Source organism: Spermophilus citellus, assembly GCF_964194105.1.
Source record: "Spermophilus citellus genome assembly, chromosome: 11".
NCBI lineage: Eukaryota > Metazoa > Chordata > Mammalia > Rodentia > Sciuridae > Spermophilus > Spermophilus citellus.
In genome coordinates, this window is record NC_138192.1 from 24,965,972 (window position 1) to 24,985,113 (window position 19,142).

Consider the following 19,142-nt stretch of genomic DNA (forward strand, 5'->3'; position numbering starts at 1 on the left):
TCTAATTACAAGGGAAAACATTCATCCAATTTTCTTTTTATAACTGTTTATGTGAGGTAGTAATTCAATTGTCATCAAAACTACCCTAAAAGTTGGAAGTGTTCTTTAATTCCCCTCTAAGATGGATTTTCTTCCCAGAGTGTTATATTGGCTAAATAACATAAATAGTTTCATTCAAGCCCTGAACCAGAAATGTAGATTCTACAAAGGTATCATGATAGCATCAATGACCTATTACACCCTCCTTTTAGTTTATTTTTAAATTGTTTTTTGATTCATCAGCTAGTATCTGAAATGAATCATATGCATTATAAAGATGTAAAAAAAATCAAGGGAACTATGGCCATGTTCTAAATTTATACTATAGAATATTATATAACAAAATCCATTCTAGGGAAAGTATTCTAAATTTATCACTTTTAGATTCTTTGCTTGGAATTGATTGGTAATTGTAAACTACAGAGGCAAATCAAAGCAATTAAAGGATTTTACTCAATTGGATGAATTGGCCTGGAAATTTTCTATTGTTTCTGAATATTTATTTTACTGTTGCTAAAAATTTGAATCCACAAAGATATATCAAAGCCAACTGAATTGATTGAGAAGATATTTGGAAAATGCCTAGATATTTTAACCATTTGTGTGACTGTATATGTGTATATTTGGGATCAATCTAATGCCTGTCAGTGAGGCATAATAATTACAAGGAATAAAACAAAACAGAATTGTCGGGTTACTTGCAGAGTTGACTTAATAGAGAGGGCTTCCAAGAATATATTAATTGATCACTCAAAAATGAAAGAAATATTAAATACAAAAATTTTAAGATCACCTTGGGTATTACCATAAAATTCAGTAAGTACAAACGTTCCCTTATAGCATAGCAGTATTGGTCTTAGTTCCAGTTGAATATGCTGTTACTATTTAATATCTAATAATAATAAAAGACATAGAAAGCAGGAAATTCATTACTTTTAGTTTAATTAAGAAAAAGTTACTAGACTCACTACTTTAATTAAGAAATCCAGATGGCCCCAAATTTCAGGCATGAAACGTGCTACCACCTTGAGAGGTGTTGTCTTGGATAAGTTTCCTATTTTAAAATTATCACAGATGTTCTCCACCAGAGGAAAACAACTAAGCGGTGACTTACAAAAAACTCAATTTCTGAAGAGATATTCTGTTAAGTTCCAGGGACTTTTTTCAACATTATTTGGCATGTGATTTAATTGTTCAAAAATAAGGATTTCTGATCACCCAAACATTTCAGCTTATTGACCTATTCTTTTTAAAATGTATTTTAACACTGCAGTATTTTCCTCTTGAAGCAATAAAGATACACCGACAAGGACAATAATCTATTTCTTCCTCCTAGTGTTATGGCATATGCAAGTTGTTGATCATATTTTCCAGAATTTGTTAGGTATTGCAAAAAAAAAAAAAAAAAAAGCTTTCAATTTTTCAGTGTTTCAGAGTGAAATCTGCAGAACCTAATCCCTGTACTGAGGCCCACAGCCTACAAACCAAGGAATATACACAAAAAGGAACCCAGAAAAAATAATCTCCAGCTTTCTAGCTGCTTGTCATTGTTCTTGCTATTATGGTCTTGATACTTTTGTTTTGTCTTTGCTATACTGTGGCTGTTAATTCTCAGAGATACAGAAGTATCACCATTAATATAATATTTCAAAACCAAAAATTTCTGCATTTGCTTTTTACTCTAAGATTTTCAAATATATTGGATTTATCATTTCCTTTGCCTCTGCATTTATCCCTTAGACAGGAAGGCAGAGTTCAGTTATCTAGCCTTCTCTCCAGCTCTCTCAAAGATATCCTCTGTGCCCTTCCCGGGTGTTTCTGTTTGCAAGATGCATCATGTGCATCTGCTGAGACCCCACACCAGCATTGGCCAGCACAGCCTACATGATACCCTTTCCTGAGGATTGGAAGGTAGGATCAGCCCTCAGAAAGTATTCTGATGAACTTTTCCTTTTCCCCAATCTTATGAACTCTTTACTATTTTTTCTCATTACAAAACTGAGCTGTTTTTTTGATATGTCTAATTTTTCTACATTGAAATTATGACAGCTTTATTTGCAAAACGTGACTGTATTTTTAATAGCATCTTCTATAAATGTGAAACAATATTTCAATTAAAAAAATTCCATGAAAATAGCTAGGTAGGCTGTCGAGCACCTGTAATCTCAGCAACTTGTGAGGCTGAGGTAAGAAGATAACAAGCTGGAGGTCAGGCTGGGCAATTCAGTGAGACCCTGCCTCAAAATAAAAAAAATAAAATAAAATATAAAAGCACAGGGGATGTAGCTCAATGGTAAAGGGCCCCTGGATTCAATTCCTAGTATTAAAAAAAAAAAAACTAAAACAAAAATATTTCATAGAAGAATATTTAAATCTATCATGTCATTTTCAATGATTTGAGAAGAAACAGAAATATGAGCAAGAAATATGGCAGTCAGTGATAATGGACCTAAACTGTAGATAAGGGAAGATTTTAGAGAGAATAGAATGCTTAAGGATTGGGTCCTCTTTCTTCCAGTGTTGAAGATTAAACACTCAAGAAATGCCAAGGCAAGCTCAGAAGGTAAATTTTATTTAAGAAAGAGAGGAGAGAGAGAGAGAGAGAGAGAGAGAGAGAGAGAGAGAGAGAGAGAGAGAGAGAGACTCCTCTGGAGAGGAGGGGGTCCAGAGCTGGTGCCTGAAGGAGTTGGGGGTGTCCTGCCCCTTTTATAGATTTTTGTTTTCTTTGCTTCTCATGCTCCCTCCTCCCACCCTGCCTATGTGACCAAAAGTGACTAAAATAGCAGGAAGAGAGTGGTCCAGGGAGTGATGGCTTGTGTTGGAAAGTGTGATTGGAAAGTGTGATCCTTCCCCTCCCCCAGAGGCTGTTAGCAACCCAGTGATGGTGAGTGCATCCATCCACTTCCTTTTCTTTGATAATCAGCTACCTGTCCTTTGCTCTGATCTCACTAGTCCTTCCTTTTCTTCTACATAGCTACAGAATGGTGAACTAATTATTTAAGCCTCCATGGACATTATTTTTGTTCATTTGTAACATGAGGAATTGAAGTGAATCATTTCTAAAGTTCTTTTTTTTCTGGTTTAAACATTCTGTAATTCTATGAAACATTGTCTTAGTGTGGTCCCCTGATAATGGTGAGCTAATTACACTAGTCTGTAATGCGGTGGGAAGTATCCACTCTTAGCAGTAGTGACATAAATGAGACTGTTTCTAAAACTATGGAACAACTGTGGGAAGAAAGCATAAAACATTCCTCAGTAAATTTATTGATATCTTAATATGTTTCCATACTAAAAATAAGAAATAAATTGTAGCTATAAGCTTAGGTAAAAATGAATCCAGAATATGATGAATCAAAATCTACAACATTAACTTTGGAACCCCAGACCACTCCCTGTCTTTTTCTGAATTTTATATCTTTTTCCTTCATATCCCTGAGCCAACATGTTCTCTGATACACCTAGGAATTTTTACTCAATTAAATCCAAAAAGACATGATAAAACCAGGCACATTACTATCGTAACATACTACCACTTTAAAAGCTTTTTGAATTTTAAAGTTGTCAAATATATCTTATGTATGATTCAGGAATTCCACTTCTGGTTATATACCCTGAAGAAATTTTTTATATATAAGCAAAATAAGTCATATATTAAAATGTTCAAGGAATCGCTGTAAAAGCCAAAATTGGAAGCAATCTTCTTTTAAAGAAATATAAAACTAAATTGCAATTCATTCATTCAATGAAACACCAAACTGAGGTGAAATAAAGCACGTACATAAACATGGATAACTCACAAATATGATAGTAAAATAAGAAGCATTTAAAATTTTTTATAGAGCATGATACTATTCATGTGAATTTTAAAAATATACAAAATTAAGTAAAAACATAGAAACTACATATTTTATTTAATAAATAATGCAGACTCTTAAACATATACTGCATATTGCCATATGTATAAGTTTAAACACAAATGATATTGTACTGTGTATATGCATGTTTACAGATGGAAAATCTAGATTGACAGATATAACACTGTTGTGGCTTATAGGTATTTTCAAACATGTTCCCTCTTTTATGGTGAATCATAAATTCAAGGTAGTTTACTGTATTTTATCTCTTTTAATATGCATAAAATTCTTCAATATTCATACATTAATATCCAAAATTGTTCATAAGTACTTCCCATGGAGAACTCAAAGTATAGGAGGTACTTCTGAATTCATCAGTTTGAGATATATTGTCACTTCTATATGCACAGTCAACTTGGTTACTTGTGTTTTCATAGTACTGAGTATATAATGATAGGTCAAATACTTCCATATGAATAAAGAACATTATAAATAACTATTTTTAAAACTCATTTTTAGACTGATAGGAAGATAGAATGACTGATAGTACTCAAAATGTATTAACTGTTATTTTTTTTCCTACAAAGCATGTATTATTTTCAGTCAAAAAAGTACAAGGTGGCAATAAAGACATTATTAAATAAATTTGTATTTATAAGATTCAACATTACTAACTAGTATTAGTGTGTTACCAATCTTGGTTTCTCTGATTTTTCCACATATCATCATGCTAATATAACATTTTTTCTTAACGGAGATTTTTATTCATTCAAAATATTTTTTATTAAACTTTAGAATTTACCTAGTCCTGAACAGTAGATTAAATATTATTGTAATTAGTCAAAGAATTTCTATATTCTTATCAACATATTTACATATGGTATTCTGAAAGTCTGTTATGAATAGAAAATGCAGCACAATTCTGTACAAATAGTGTTTTCAATAAATAATCATGGATTGATTATAAATTTGTGCTTCATACTCTAATCAAATAAAATATAACAATATAAATTATATAATATCTCTTAAAATGTTGTCTGTATCAGGATGAAAGAGAACTTGAGTTTAAATAATAAATGTAAACTTTCATAACACATCAAAAGGAAAAATTTCAGTAGATTTCCTTACAGTGAAACGATTCCAACTAACTCAGAGAGCAGGAATGAAGCAAGGATAGGTTCCAATGTTTCATCATCTTAAAATGATTTAAGAAAAGGACCTTTAGAATGAAATACAAAGGAAGGCTTTCCTTGTTATTCACACCATTTTATTTTCCTTTCGCTTCTCTTTTGAGTGTAATCACAAGAATCACAGTATGAAAATCAACAGATCTAAAACTGAGATCAACCTGTCAAATAATGCTTGCAAGAATTTTGCTTTGGCAAGAGACCTTACAGAAAAAGTTTTGAGGTTTTCAATTGCATAAGATCAGTCTGAAAAATAACAGCATTGCAAAATGGCTTTTCAATAGCTACAGATATACTCATCTGCCACATGGGAACTAGAGCTCCAGAACATTCACATTAATTGAACTTTTCAGTTCAGTGGCTGGTGCAATGGTCAAGCAGACCATATTCACAAATCCAAAGGAGGTTACACATAAAGGCAAGGGGATCTAGTCATTAAAGGAGGGAACACAGAAAGAAAGAAAGCAAACTTATGAAAGAGCTTTTACCCAACTTAGGAGAGACTTAGGGTAATTATAACAACTATCTTCTAATACTTGCATGCCTGTCAGTGAGTTCATTCAGGTTTGCTTCACAAATAAGAACCTCAGAAGTCCCGTGAATGTAAAAGATTGGATTTACAGCATGTGGGGGTAGATTCCATCTTTTCTCCACTTTTTCATTCTTCATTATATCCATATACTGTTTTTCATGGTATTTAGAAGTGCCTGTCACTAAAAGCAGAATATATTTCCCAGTTCCATTGATTTTGAGCTTAACTGGATAATGAAATTGGGGTAAATATGATAATGAGCCAGTTTAGAGCCTAGGCCTTAAATGACATTTTATATTTGTTTAATTCCTCTTGTTATTCCACCATTGCTGTGGGAAGCTGCCCACTGAACCAAGGAGAATGCAGTCTGGAGGGTTTAAGATGAAACCTTAGAGCCACAACCAGGGACTCAGGCTAGTTTCCAAGATAATTGACTCTAAAATGCTATTAGACCATTTTTGCCTTCAGTGATGCTTTTTCTCAATTATTTGCAAATAGTTCCCTAACTTTCGTTTTTGCCTAAAATGAAGGAAACTGAACTTTAACATCAAATTTATAAAATATATTTATGTAAGTATTTTTTCATGTAAAAAATTACTTATCTGGAAGACTGTATGAAACAACACAAAAGAACGTGCAGGTCAAGCTTAATAAAGTAAAAACCTCATGTGAATCCCCAGCTAGTTTTCAGAACTTAACCTTCATCTTGCCCCAGGTTAAATGCTAACCCACACAACCTGACGGAATCCATTGACTAACAATAAAGGTAGATTAATTATAAAAACAAGTGCTCATGCACATACACGCACACGGGTGTGTGCATGCTCTCATACACACAAACACACTGTACACCTTTCTTTGTAACCTTTAATATAATCTTATTTTCTGGTTCATTCCCCCAAGATTTTCCTGAGAACATTTTAAAACATCTTCCCCAGACTTCCTAATAACCTGTTAATGAACTGACACACACTCTACTTATATAAATTATGGAGTTGCTGAACCTGGAGTTAAAGTTTGGTACATCTCAAGGGTATGAAATCAATCACGCTGGTATTAATAACTGTCACCTATATGCCCTTTACATTGTGTTATTTCATAGTCCCTCCACCTTGATGAGTGTCATAGGTGACTTTGAAAATCTGCACATTTTCAGGCTTAACTATTTTCTGTATGTACTGGTTTCTAACCTCAAACATTTTTTCCCCCCTAGGGCAGTTATTTGTGGTTTAAAACACCTGAGGGTACAGATCATTGAAATCATAAAATCAAGGCTGGAAGTGAGGATAATAGGCCAGGCTTTAGCTTTTGCAAATGAAAAAGGTAGCAGAACAGCCTGCCAGAGAAAAGGTGCTGCTGTTTGGATGTTGAATAACCTCCCCAAAGTTTCATGCTTTAAAACCTTGGTATTCTGGGTGGCACTTCTGAAAGGTGGTGGATCTTTTAGGAGGTGGGGCCTAATGGGAGGTCCTTAGGTCACTGGGGCATACCCTCAAAGGGATCGTGGGCCTTTGATCATCCTCTCTCATTGCTTCCTGGCTCCCTCTGTGGGCATTCACTTCAACTCATACTTCTATCATGATGAAGTGATCTGCCTTCACCAGAGATCCATCCCAATGGGGCCACTGAATCTTAGACACCAATCTCCAAAACTGGTGAGGTAAAAAAATTTTTAGGATTTATAGAATTAATTGTCTATTGAATTTTGTTATATGTGGGAGACCAACCTCGCACGTGACTGTGTTAACTCCCCTGATGGGTGATGTGGCGTCAGGCACCCATGCTGCTAGACTTCCCCGCTCTTCTAGGGTTCGAGTGACTGTGTCTTCATGCCCAGGCATGGCTTCCTACAGCCCCATGGGTGGAGCTATGCTCACCTGTTTCTTTGTAATATAACCCCTTGCCCTGATTAGGATAGAATGTTCCATGGAAGTGCCTTGTGTGTGTCCCCTTCTCTTACTGTGCCCTTGGGTGTGGCCTACCCAGATGTCAGTCAACCTGCTGACAGTGGACATCATGAAGATAGACACAGCCCCCTGAAACCTGACCCCTTGCCTCATTTGAATAGCTTCTCCTCAATAAAAGGGGATTTGTGTCTCTTGTGTGGTTATTTTGCACAGCCCACTTAGCCCAGTTTACCTGGAGTGACCCCTGAGCCTTTTAGTTGGGAGAAAAGAAACAGCAGTTATAGTAGCCTAAGGCTAACTAACACAAAAGGAAAGAAATAAAAAATGCTAGGGATAGAGTTGTAAAGAGGGACTGAAGTTCAAGACCTCTAATCAAAATAGTCAACCACTCAACAGGTATTCCTGACTACCCACAACTGATGTGCTTGAGTGTTAGGGCAAATTGTATGGTACATATTTAGTCTCCTACCCTTGGCAGTGTACAAAAGATAAAAATTAGCTTTCCTCAAAAATGTCCTTTCAGAAAATTCAAGCTAACTAAAATTAATATGAAATGCAAAGTCAAGAAATAGTTGGCATTCATCAAATCATTGTAATCTTAATTGAATGAAACTATAAATTTTATTAAGAAAATTTTCTTCCTTGAAAGATAAAAGAATTAGGCTACACAGCAAAGAGGAAAAAAATTCATATGGTAATATTTATTTTCCTCAGGTAGTACCTAGAAACAACTTACCAGGGAATCTCAATCAGCTGGAAGAAAACCCTAATCTAGGTTATATTACAGTCTTTATTTGCCATTATCTAGTGGATAGTCTACGAAGAGAGTCTATGGTATTCCAGAACTTGTTAAAACCCTACTTGACTGCTTTAGGCTTTTAGGTCCTCACAGATCCAAACTTTCTTCTGTCAGTTTCTCAATTTCTCTCTCTTCCCTAGTCTTTTCAAAATACCATTTATATACTTTTTAAATATTTAATTTGTTTTAATTAGTTATACATGACAGTAGAACACACTTATATACTTTGGTGTATCATACATAGACGGGATATAATTTCTCATTTTTCTGAGTGTACATATTGTAGAATCACAATGGTCATACAGTCACTTACATACATACAGTAATAATGTAGGTTTCATTCTACTATCTTTCTTGTCCCCACATCCCCTGCCTTCCCCTCCTTTCACTTACCTCTACCTAATCTAAGGTAACACTCTCCTTTTTTTTTTTTTGCATTACAATTCTTAATACTCATATATACCACAATTTTTATATCTCTGTTTATATATAAAGTATGAATGCTTTCTTTTTTTTTAAAGAGAGAGAGAGGAGAGAGAGAGAGAGAGAGAGGGAGAGAGAGAGAGAGAGCGCAAGCGAGCATTTTTTAATATTTATTTTTTAGTTCTCGGCGGACACAACATCTTTGTTGGTATGCGGTGCTGAGGATCGAACCCGGGCCCCACACATGCCAGGCGAGCGCGCTACCGCTTGAGCCACATCCCCAGCCCATGCTTTCTAATTAATTTCTTGACTAAGCGATGAAAAACAGAGATGATGGATATTAAAAGGAAAGGTAAATATGAGAGTGAAATCTACAAAGAAATAGTAAGAGAAAAAAAAATGCCTTTCAAATTTTCTGATTTTTCATCAGTTAGCAGTGGGGTCACCTTTCCTAGCATCCCTCCATGTGCGACTTACCTCTATGATTCCCTGTGTTCACTCCACCTTTGCACAGTGTAGACCCAGCTTCACCACTGGTCCTAGAGCTAATATTCACTACTCGCCCTTACAATTCCTTCCATTCTTTTCATAGATCTAACTGAAGAACCCATGCAGAAATTTAATATGAAACTTACTAAATTGAGTGTAGCCCACCTGTCTATAAAAGTAAACAACAACAACAACAATAACAAAACACACTGGTAGTAAGAAGGCCCTGTGTCCACAACAGGACCCCACCATGAGAAATGTGATATGATACATGTTACACATGCGCCCACACCAAAGAAAGGTGCATAGTTACATCTTTCCAGGCCTCGGTACCCAAATTCTACCCTGCACAAAGCACATGTAAAATTAGAAGTGATCGATGACTAGGGAAAATAAAGTATTTATGCAAAAGATGGCAATCAAAGTAAGAACTAATTGCCTATTGGTGCACTGAGATCACTGAAAGTCAATGATGGTGCTTAATTTTAAAGGGTTCATCTTGGCACGTCCACCATTTAATAGAGAGATGACCTTGGGCAAATCAATTAATAACTTTAAATTTCAGCTTCCTAATCCGTAAAGGGGGAATAACAGTGCCAAATTCATCCCTTTGTTGTGAAAATTAAATGATACCAAGTTTTTGAAACTTACATCGGAATCAATGCTATTATCTATTATTATTTTGCCATATGAGGCTATTAAATATGAAACCATAGTCAAATTTCTGAACCATTTTATTTTGGCTCAGAAAATAATTCATGGTCATAAAGATTCTGAGTAATAAGAGCATATTGAATAAGTCAAAATATCCTTTGTTTAGTAAAGTAAAACATTTAATTATTTTAGAAACTACTTCAGAATTAGTTTTTAAAAAGAGAAAAACATGAGGAAAAATTATTGACTCAGGAGGTGAACTAAACACCTTTGGGGAAATAAATAACTTTTAAGGATACCCCATTTGCTAATTTTTCTAGAAAAGTAGAGCTACATATGATGAAATAACTAGGAGAAAGGTAGAAACATCATTGCTACCAAAATGAACATTGATTGAAAAGTTATGTTTCTATTTTGACAAGATATATTGGACACTCTATGAGGAATAATAATCCTGGTAAAAGTGAGAATCCATTGTAGTGTCTCTGTTTATGAGATCCTCAAGAATTTATTTGCAATCAAACATTAACTTGACAGGAACTGTGAACTAGTTTGTGTGGAGAGCTAGGGTTACAATGATAAATAATACATATGTTCCATACTTAAAGAACTATCAAACTGGTAGGAGGTAATGTCATTTTTAAAGAAACTATGACACAGTACAATAACTACAAAAAGAGATTTGTACCAAACTATACTGTGACACAGAAAAAAAAAAAAATGATTTTTCCATGGGCTATGGGAACAAGGAAGCATTGATGGGAGATTTTGTGCTGGTTTGAACAGTGACCTTTCAGGTTCATGTCCACAGAACCTGTGATTGTGATCTTAGTTGAAAATAGGGATCCTGCATGTGCAACTAGGTTGCTCATTATTAAAAGGGCATAGTGGGTTAGGATGAACCTAAATCAAATCACTGGTGTCCTTATAAGAAGGAAGAGTGACATGGAGACAAAAGACTTAAAGAGCCACATCATGTGAATATGGAGGCAGAGATGGGAGTTATGTTGCTACAACCAAAGAACACAAGAAGCTTCCAGTGCCGCAGTCTGGCTGGGCACAAAATCACGAGCCACCACACACCTTGTAGATTCAAACAGCAACTCTTTATTCTCAAACTGTCACCGGCACTCTACATGCACATTCTGGGGAAAATCCACACCTCCACTGGGCTCTGCATCCCAAAATACTCTCTGAATCCCTCGAAAACTCAACCGGAACTCAAGGAGCGGGCGCCTGGAGACAGCAGGATGCGTCCTATTCCCAGCAGGATACACCTTAAACCTGGAACCGCCCTAAACCCCATCTGCCCTAAACCCTGATCTGCCCTACACCCGGATCCACCCTGGTCCTTGAGCAGGGTCACCTTACTCAAACATTCATGCAATGTCACTGCAAATGACCTGGGTCCAAGGCAAGCCCATTTCCACAATGGAGAGTCTTCCCTCTAAGCAACATGGGGTAGGCTGACAAGGAAATTGCCATGCATCATTCTTACTTAGCTATGGCTCTTAGCATTCCAGAAAGTAGGAGAACCCAGGAAAAAATTTCTCTCTGAGACTTCTGCAGGGAGTGTGGCTCTTCTGACACCTTGATTTGAGACTTCTGATTATATAAATTTCTGTTGCATTAGTCAATCAGTTTGTGATAATTTGTTTTAATAGTGTTAAGAAACTAATGTAGAAGGACTTGACAGTAAAATATACTGGAACTGTATCTTCAGGGCTTCATATAGAATTTTGTCATGTGTAGAGTGAGAAAGGACATTATAGGGAAGAAAATAAGCTAGGTAAAGTCTTGAGGTGAATGTGGCCTGTTTAAGGACCCACAGTGGCTCAACAGAGGTAAAAACCAGAGATCCTAGATGCAAGGTAGTGGAGATCTTCAAGAGTCTTCACAGAGAGCCAGTCCGTATGAAAATTTTCTTTAGACACAATAAAAGATCCATCAAAGGTAAGAGATAACAGACAACTTCCTATTCAACCTCAAAGAGTGGATAACACTTTTTATGCTTAACCATCCTACCCCTGGTTCTGGCTTTTTCAATTCATTGGATTCCAACTGAGGTCGTGAGTGACTAAGTTCTCTTTAGGATGTCCTTCTCCAGTCTACTATCTCAGCCACTACTTATCCTACTATCCCCAAATCCTCTCCTGTACTTCAGTGATTTTTATATCCCTTATTCAAGTTCCCCAGAAGTCATGCCAGCTAAGTCAAGTTTAGCCTAGAAGGGTATCAGGCAGGTACAAAAAGAAAGTTTTACAGACCAGAAGATATATAACATATTTTGAAATGTTTTTCAAAATTTCAACACATAAACATTTTCATCCATGGGATGTTTTAAGCCAAGCTAAACAATATTGAATTTTGTAATCTAGCAAGACACCCTTCAGAATGTACTGGATTCCTGGAGGGGTTGAAGGGATGGAAGTCATGAATTCCAGTTCCATCTTCCCACCTTCCATTTACTTTTGGGTCCTGCTCCTCTTCTCAGATAAGATTTGATGAAAAGATACTTAAGATTAGAGGAACCTTAAGAGAGAGAAGATAAACCATGGTGAATTTTAAGTATCTTGATTATGTAATCCATAGAGACATCTTTTCCATTTATGACCTGGGAAATTTTGGAAGCCCTAGAACTTATACCCTAAGAATGGACCCCACTGTGGACTATTCTGTATCTCACTGGGGACAGAGGATGAGCCTCCCAGCAGAGAGGAGCATCCATGCTGTGTCTTAGGAGGTTAACCTAGGAGGAGATAAACTGATAATACCTAAGATAATTCATGTTCATGACAACCTGAATACAAATATTCAGGAAAAGAAAAACAACTACCAAAACAAGTCTCCAAAGCTGGCTTTATATATTTGTCCTCAAAGTCCCACCTGGCATTATTCTGACATCTTTGAAAGCTTGATAGAATTTGGAAAGCTTATACCTTCTTCAGCTGCACACATTAGAAATAAGAAAGAAAAAAAATACAGGGTCTTTGGAAGCAAGGGAAATAGCAGAAATATTTTCTCTCCAAGTGAAGTATAAAATTTCTACTGATAATGAAACTATAGGTGGCTGGTAATTATTCTGTCACTGGAAAACTCCAGTTGATGCTTGGCCTGCTGACATTTTAAAAATTAAAACAAACCATATTGAAGATGCCTTGTCAGAGAGTTCCAAAGATGTGCTTTTTTATTTTTTATTTTTTGCTTTTTATTTTTAAATCACTATTTACACACTTATCCATAATATATTTTGTCTGTTGGACCTTTGGGGGAATGGCAGTTATAAAGGAATGAATTATGAAAAAAAGTATTTGAAGGTAAATTGCATCTTGATATTAGATAATAAAACCTAGAATTTTGCTCATACCAGTTAGTTTACTGTCATTACAGGTAAATGGGACATAAGTTCATCCTTTTTCAAAATAAATGTTCATACAATTTTTGGCTTGTGCTTTCTACTTCCTCTTGTATTTGGAAATAAAAATTTAGGGGGCAGTGGAGGGCTGCATTTCGATAAAGGTTAGAAAAGTCGTTCCAAAGAATTCAAATGAACTAATTAAAAAAAAAAAAAGAATTTCAGATATTCTGCAATGCCTTTATACTGCTAAGGATGGGAAGCCAGAGACACAGACTTTTAAAATTCATCTTGCTTAGGGAATGCTATACTCCCTTTTCATTCCCTCCAAGCCTTCACTGAAGCAGACATGTGCAGCAGACCTCAGGAAGTGCTGTGTTGGGCAAGAGAGCGAGTGTTATATCATTCATGGGAGAATATGGAAAGGGAAAAAGATTTTCAGGTCAGTAAAACGTGTTGTGAAAACACAGCAGCAGGAAACCTGAAATGGATAGGGAGCCCAAGCACATTTAGAAGTTTTTAGACATCTCTGGATGAGTAGCAGAATGAAAGTAGGATGGAAAATAGGAGACCCCTAAGTTTTAGATAATCCTAAGTGATAGAGAACTCAGAGTCAGTGTTACATATGCATAATTTAAAATAACAGAAGCTTGCAAGAAAAAAAAAACTGTAAGGGAATTCATTAAAAAGATTGTTTTTTGAAGGGAAACGTATCAAACATTTAATATTCCTTCTTCTTTTCCTTCTTGTTCAAAAATGGTATAAGATAAACAAGAATTACTTTTGTATGAATGACTATACAAGAGGTCAGTTATATCTTTAGTGTTTCATTTCCATTGTAATGTGATAGAATGAAAGTGGAATTATGCTTTGCAATTAAAATTTCGTTTAGTTGAAACTTCATTTATATAAACTCTTGAGAAAAATAAAACAGAATATTAATGCACAGAGGTCTTATCATTGAAGTGATTACCAGGTCTTCCACACTTTAGCTGGTCAACCTGAAAAGTTCGCAGTTTCCCTTTCTCTTTTGATGGGCACCTACCCTCCTGGCTGGAACAAGCAGGTGTGAATGGAGAAAAGTTCTTGAGGCATCCCTCCCAGACCCACTCCCTGGAGGAGATAAACTAATACTATCTAAACTAACTAACTATTCTCTATATCTCTTGTTGTTCCTCAAGTGTTTTGACATTTAAAATGATGAAATATCTGTGAGCCAGAGTTGTGATATTCACACCATCTAAGAATGGGAAACACAAGAGTAAGTATAGGGGAAGGACCACTGTAAAGATGGAAACTGAAAACCACAGAGTCACTGGAATACAGATGACAAATGAGCTCATGTGAGAGATCTATAAATAAACTGAACACATTAATAAATAACACAGTGGAAGTAGAAATAAGTGTGATTGGAGGGTGTTATTACTGGGTCCTTTTTGCTGAGCTAAATTTAATTTTACAAGCCAACCTTATTATTTTGTCAGAATCTGCAGTGAGACCTATCTCTATCCCCAATCTTCACAGAGGTAAGGTAAATCTCTAGGCATCATCTCTCTGACTGCAGACATAACCCTGAACATCTTTGAGCTATCATGGAGGGCAATTCAGGAGAACATTGAGCCTCCCAGCCCTGCCCAGGAATCAGGATATCCCTGCATTGTTTCCTAAACACAAGTGCTGTTCTTGATCTCTCTTGCAGTTCCTGAAACTGCCTTCCCAGATCTCTGTGCCTGCCAGATTCTCCCTAGCTAAATTGCTTTCCCATCCTGACCTCACTCCGACTGGGGTCTTTGGTACCTGTCATTCCATCCGGACCTGTCTGGATTCTGGAATTCTGTTCTACAGGAGAATCTCTAAGTCTGTTCCTGCCCTACTGCTGAATGAGTCGTGGTAAAATCTGGAGGAAACGGACAAATATTTGCATTCCTTTAGAAGATGGTGGAAGGGATGCCAAAGTACAGTACAGAAACAGAATAAAAATAAAGTGATATGAAGGAAACCAGTCATGTTTTGGAAGGAAAAGTTCTGGCTGGCTTTCCCCCCTCCACCAAGTGAATTTAAAAATATTATAATATTATTTTTCTTAATCTACAATGCAGTAAAATTAACTGAGTCCTTTATGTTCTAAAATTTTATAAAAAAAAGGCTGAGAATAAATGTATTCTAATTCCAGATAAGGAGAAGATTTAGTCATTCCTTTTTATTTGCTTGAGGGCTCACTACAGAAAGCTTAAGATGACAAGAGAAAAAAATTAAATATCCATCCAGAAATTTCCATCCATATTATCAAGATACCCACTTAATTATTCAAATGAATTAACAAATAGGAACTTCAGACCAGGGGATGTCCAAGCTTTCAAAAAGATTTAAATTCTTCAATGCAATTTATTCTATATTTTCCCATTAGTGAAATTTACAAAATGCAAATGGTGTGTGTATGTGTATTTTGGGGAAAGTAGTAAAAGGATCAAGGGGCACAGTTGGGGGGGGAGAGGTGGGGAGAGAAAACCCATTTCTGTACCAGTCAGCAATTATCATGGGTTAACAGGAATCCCAAATGATAATGTAGTGTTGGAGGCTGAAAGTTGATGACTAAGGCTGAGTCCCTGTACTCTAGGAGAGAGAGGGCTATAAACATGATCGATTTCCAGACTATCCCCAGGTTTAATGCAATGCCAGAAAAGACTCAACACACACTCTCCTTGGAATGACCTTGATTATTAGCAACTCTGGGTAGTATTCTATCCTGACTTTTAGAGTTGTGCTTGATGACCAAAACTCAGGGTAGATTTGTTCTTCTCTTGGTCTTTATATCTCTTGATCAAATAGCTTCCTCTACTCTTCCCTTCTAGCTTAATTCTGGAAGACTTAATTTTATGACATAGGAAAAAAAACTAAATTGTATTTTTATATTTTCATATCAGATTTTAGCCATCTTTATTTCACAAATGACTAGGAACCCTGTGTGTATAGAGACTGATTGTGCCATTCATTAAAGAACTGATTAGCACTAAGGATTGGCATTCTATATCTTTGCCGCATTTTAAAAAACTGGGGTAACATGTAACTAAAAATTTTATCCCTCCTACCAAATAATAAAACATGTATTATTTCACTATTCTAGAATTGCCACATAGTTATCATTCTTTAAACTTTTTTTTTAAATGTGTGTGTGTGTGATCTATGAATAATACAAACTGTCTGAGGTTAAAAAAAATCACATTATTCTGAACTCAGCAGTATGATTGCTAGCAAATATTTTCCAGTATCTTGTCACTGAAATCCAGCATATACGTTAGCTGTTGTGTGATGCATATGGCAGGAGAGAACCTAATGTTCACAGGTTTTGAAAATATAATTTCTAACTTCAACAAAACAGAAATGAGATACCTATTTTCAGAGTATAAATTTCATTCTAGGATGCTGACAGTGTGACAGATATTAAAGTGGGTCCTCTATTCCAAAGTGACAGTTGAGGTTAACATGAAGTCAAGACAAATTACTTGAAGATATTGCCAATTTGCCTTTTTTTTTTTTTTCATTTTGTCTTTCAACATTTTTCAAAAAAAAAATTTTAGGTGTAGTCAGGCACAATACCTTTGTTTTATTCATTTATTTGTATGTGGTGCTGAGGATCGAATCCAGCACCTTGCGCTTTGTACCTTGCACATGCTAGGTCAGCACTCTACCAATAAGCCACAACCCCAGCCTCCTTTCAACATGCTTTACATAGAATATATCTTCTGCAGTTTTGACATGTTATAAACCCAAATAATAATAAAATAATGTTTTAAATTTATTTCATTTAAATTTTAAAATGAATTTTATCTTCCTTTCTGTTTTCAAGGAGGCAGGTTTAAAAAAAAAATAGTTACAATATGGCTACCATTTCTAGCTCTGTTTCACCACACCTGCAAGTGTTTCCTCAAGTTTCAATAATCAATAAGGTAGGTCCTGATTTTACATTTTACAGATGAGAAAACTGTCCTTAGAGGTATTATGTATTATTGACTGTGACCCTAAAGCTACGACATGATAGCATCAAAATTCTATCTTAAATTTAATACTAAAGCACATGATTTTTAACTTCTATTTTCATTGATTTTTTAACTTCTATTTTCATTGTTCTTACTAAATATTGTAACTCAACAATTAATATATGTGTATGAGGATTTATATTAGGCCCTAAATTAGACACACAAGTTAGAGAAGCCTGCATGGGAACACAACAGTTCTCATATATTGAGCATATTCAGTATAGGTTTAAATTTTTAAATGTTTTTAATTTTAAATTTCCAAACATTAGTAGCCTTCATTTGACTCTATTCTGCAACTGAAAATTTACATATCATCTTACAATGCAAACTAACTTTAATCCAATCATTCCAAGCACATTTTTAATTTAGATGACATTTTTAAGCATCAAAATGTATAAAGCCCATTATAAGTGAATAAAATTTCTCACTTATGAAGGTTATATAACTAAAAATTATTCAGATTTCCTTTTACAAAATATTACTTTTAGACAAGTGTCTTCCATCACCTTGCTCAGGGGTCTGCTAATAATTACTTATGATCTTTCTGTAATGATCTCATAATTAAATTACAATTTTTAAAAATTTAATTTCCAGCAAGACGACCACATATTTACAGACATTTGTATGCTGCTCTCCATTTATTCCAGCATTTTACTAAAATAATCACAATATATATTTTTTCAAAATATATATTCCTGGGAAATATGTATTTTGAGATATATTTGTAATTTGCATATATGTTTGTGAGTTTATATTTTTAAATTTGGAAAACTCTACCCATATTTGTAAAAATATAGAAATATAGAGAGAGATGCATGGATATATATATATGTATATACACATTGTAAGATTTGAATTGGCTTCAAAAATCAATATATAAAAATCAACCCAGGGGCTAGGATTGTGGCTCAGCGGTAGAGTGCTCACCTAGCACGTGTGAGGCCCTGGGTTCGATCCTCAGTGCCACATAAATATAAATAAATAAAATAAAGATATTTAAAAAACAATCAACCCAGCATCAAAAACTGGATGCAATTCCACTAACAGCCAAGTACATTGGCATCAGATTGATAAGAGATCACAAAAAACTGTATTGCTAAGTATGTTGCAATTTTCCTTATCCCCCTCTAGAGCAAAACAGTGTATATTCAGACACTAGATTTGTGACGCTTTCTGCAAAACTTTGGAAAGAATGCAAAGTAACCTTACACTAAATCCATAGCCACTCCTAGGTCACTGTACATCAGGAAACACACATGTCTCCTTTGGTTAGTATGAAAAGAACATGGAAAATTTCTCAACATCCAGACAGAACACCTGCTCTGTGAAGACTCAGAATCTAATTCTGTCCTGAAAAGTGTATTTTGCACAAAGATTCAGAAGAAAACATCAGATAATGTCTGCGTTGTTTCCTCAGGAAAATTGAGAGGATAAAGCCTCCATGAAATGAGATGAAATAAGTTACGATAAAGAGAGACTCAAAGAAGAAATTTCACAGACACAAAAGCCATGGAGGAAAATTTTAAGAGGCACCAGCAGAGCTAATTCTGTAGAATATACAAATGGTTAAATGAAAGACAAAGTTGAAATTTTTGTGGAACACTTGAAATGACAAATAGTTCAACATATGAAGAATAGACTGTATATATCAGGGAGATGTAGAAGGTTACAGGCAGCCAGGGCAAGATGGCCAGTGAGGAGGTCGGGGGCAGGTCCAGACCAAAGGAGCATGGAAAGGGTCTTCTCATGAGATCAACTTCCTACTCAAAAAAATGCTCATAGACTCAAGTTGGGGATCAAATCAGATACTTCTGTACTCATGCTCCTCCGCAGGGTATCCAATAGAAAAACTAAAACACACAG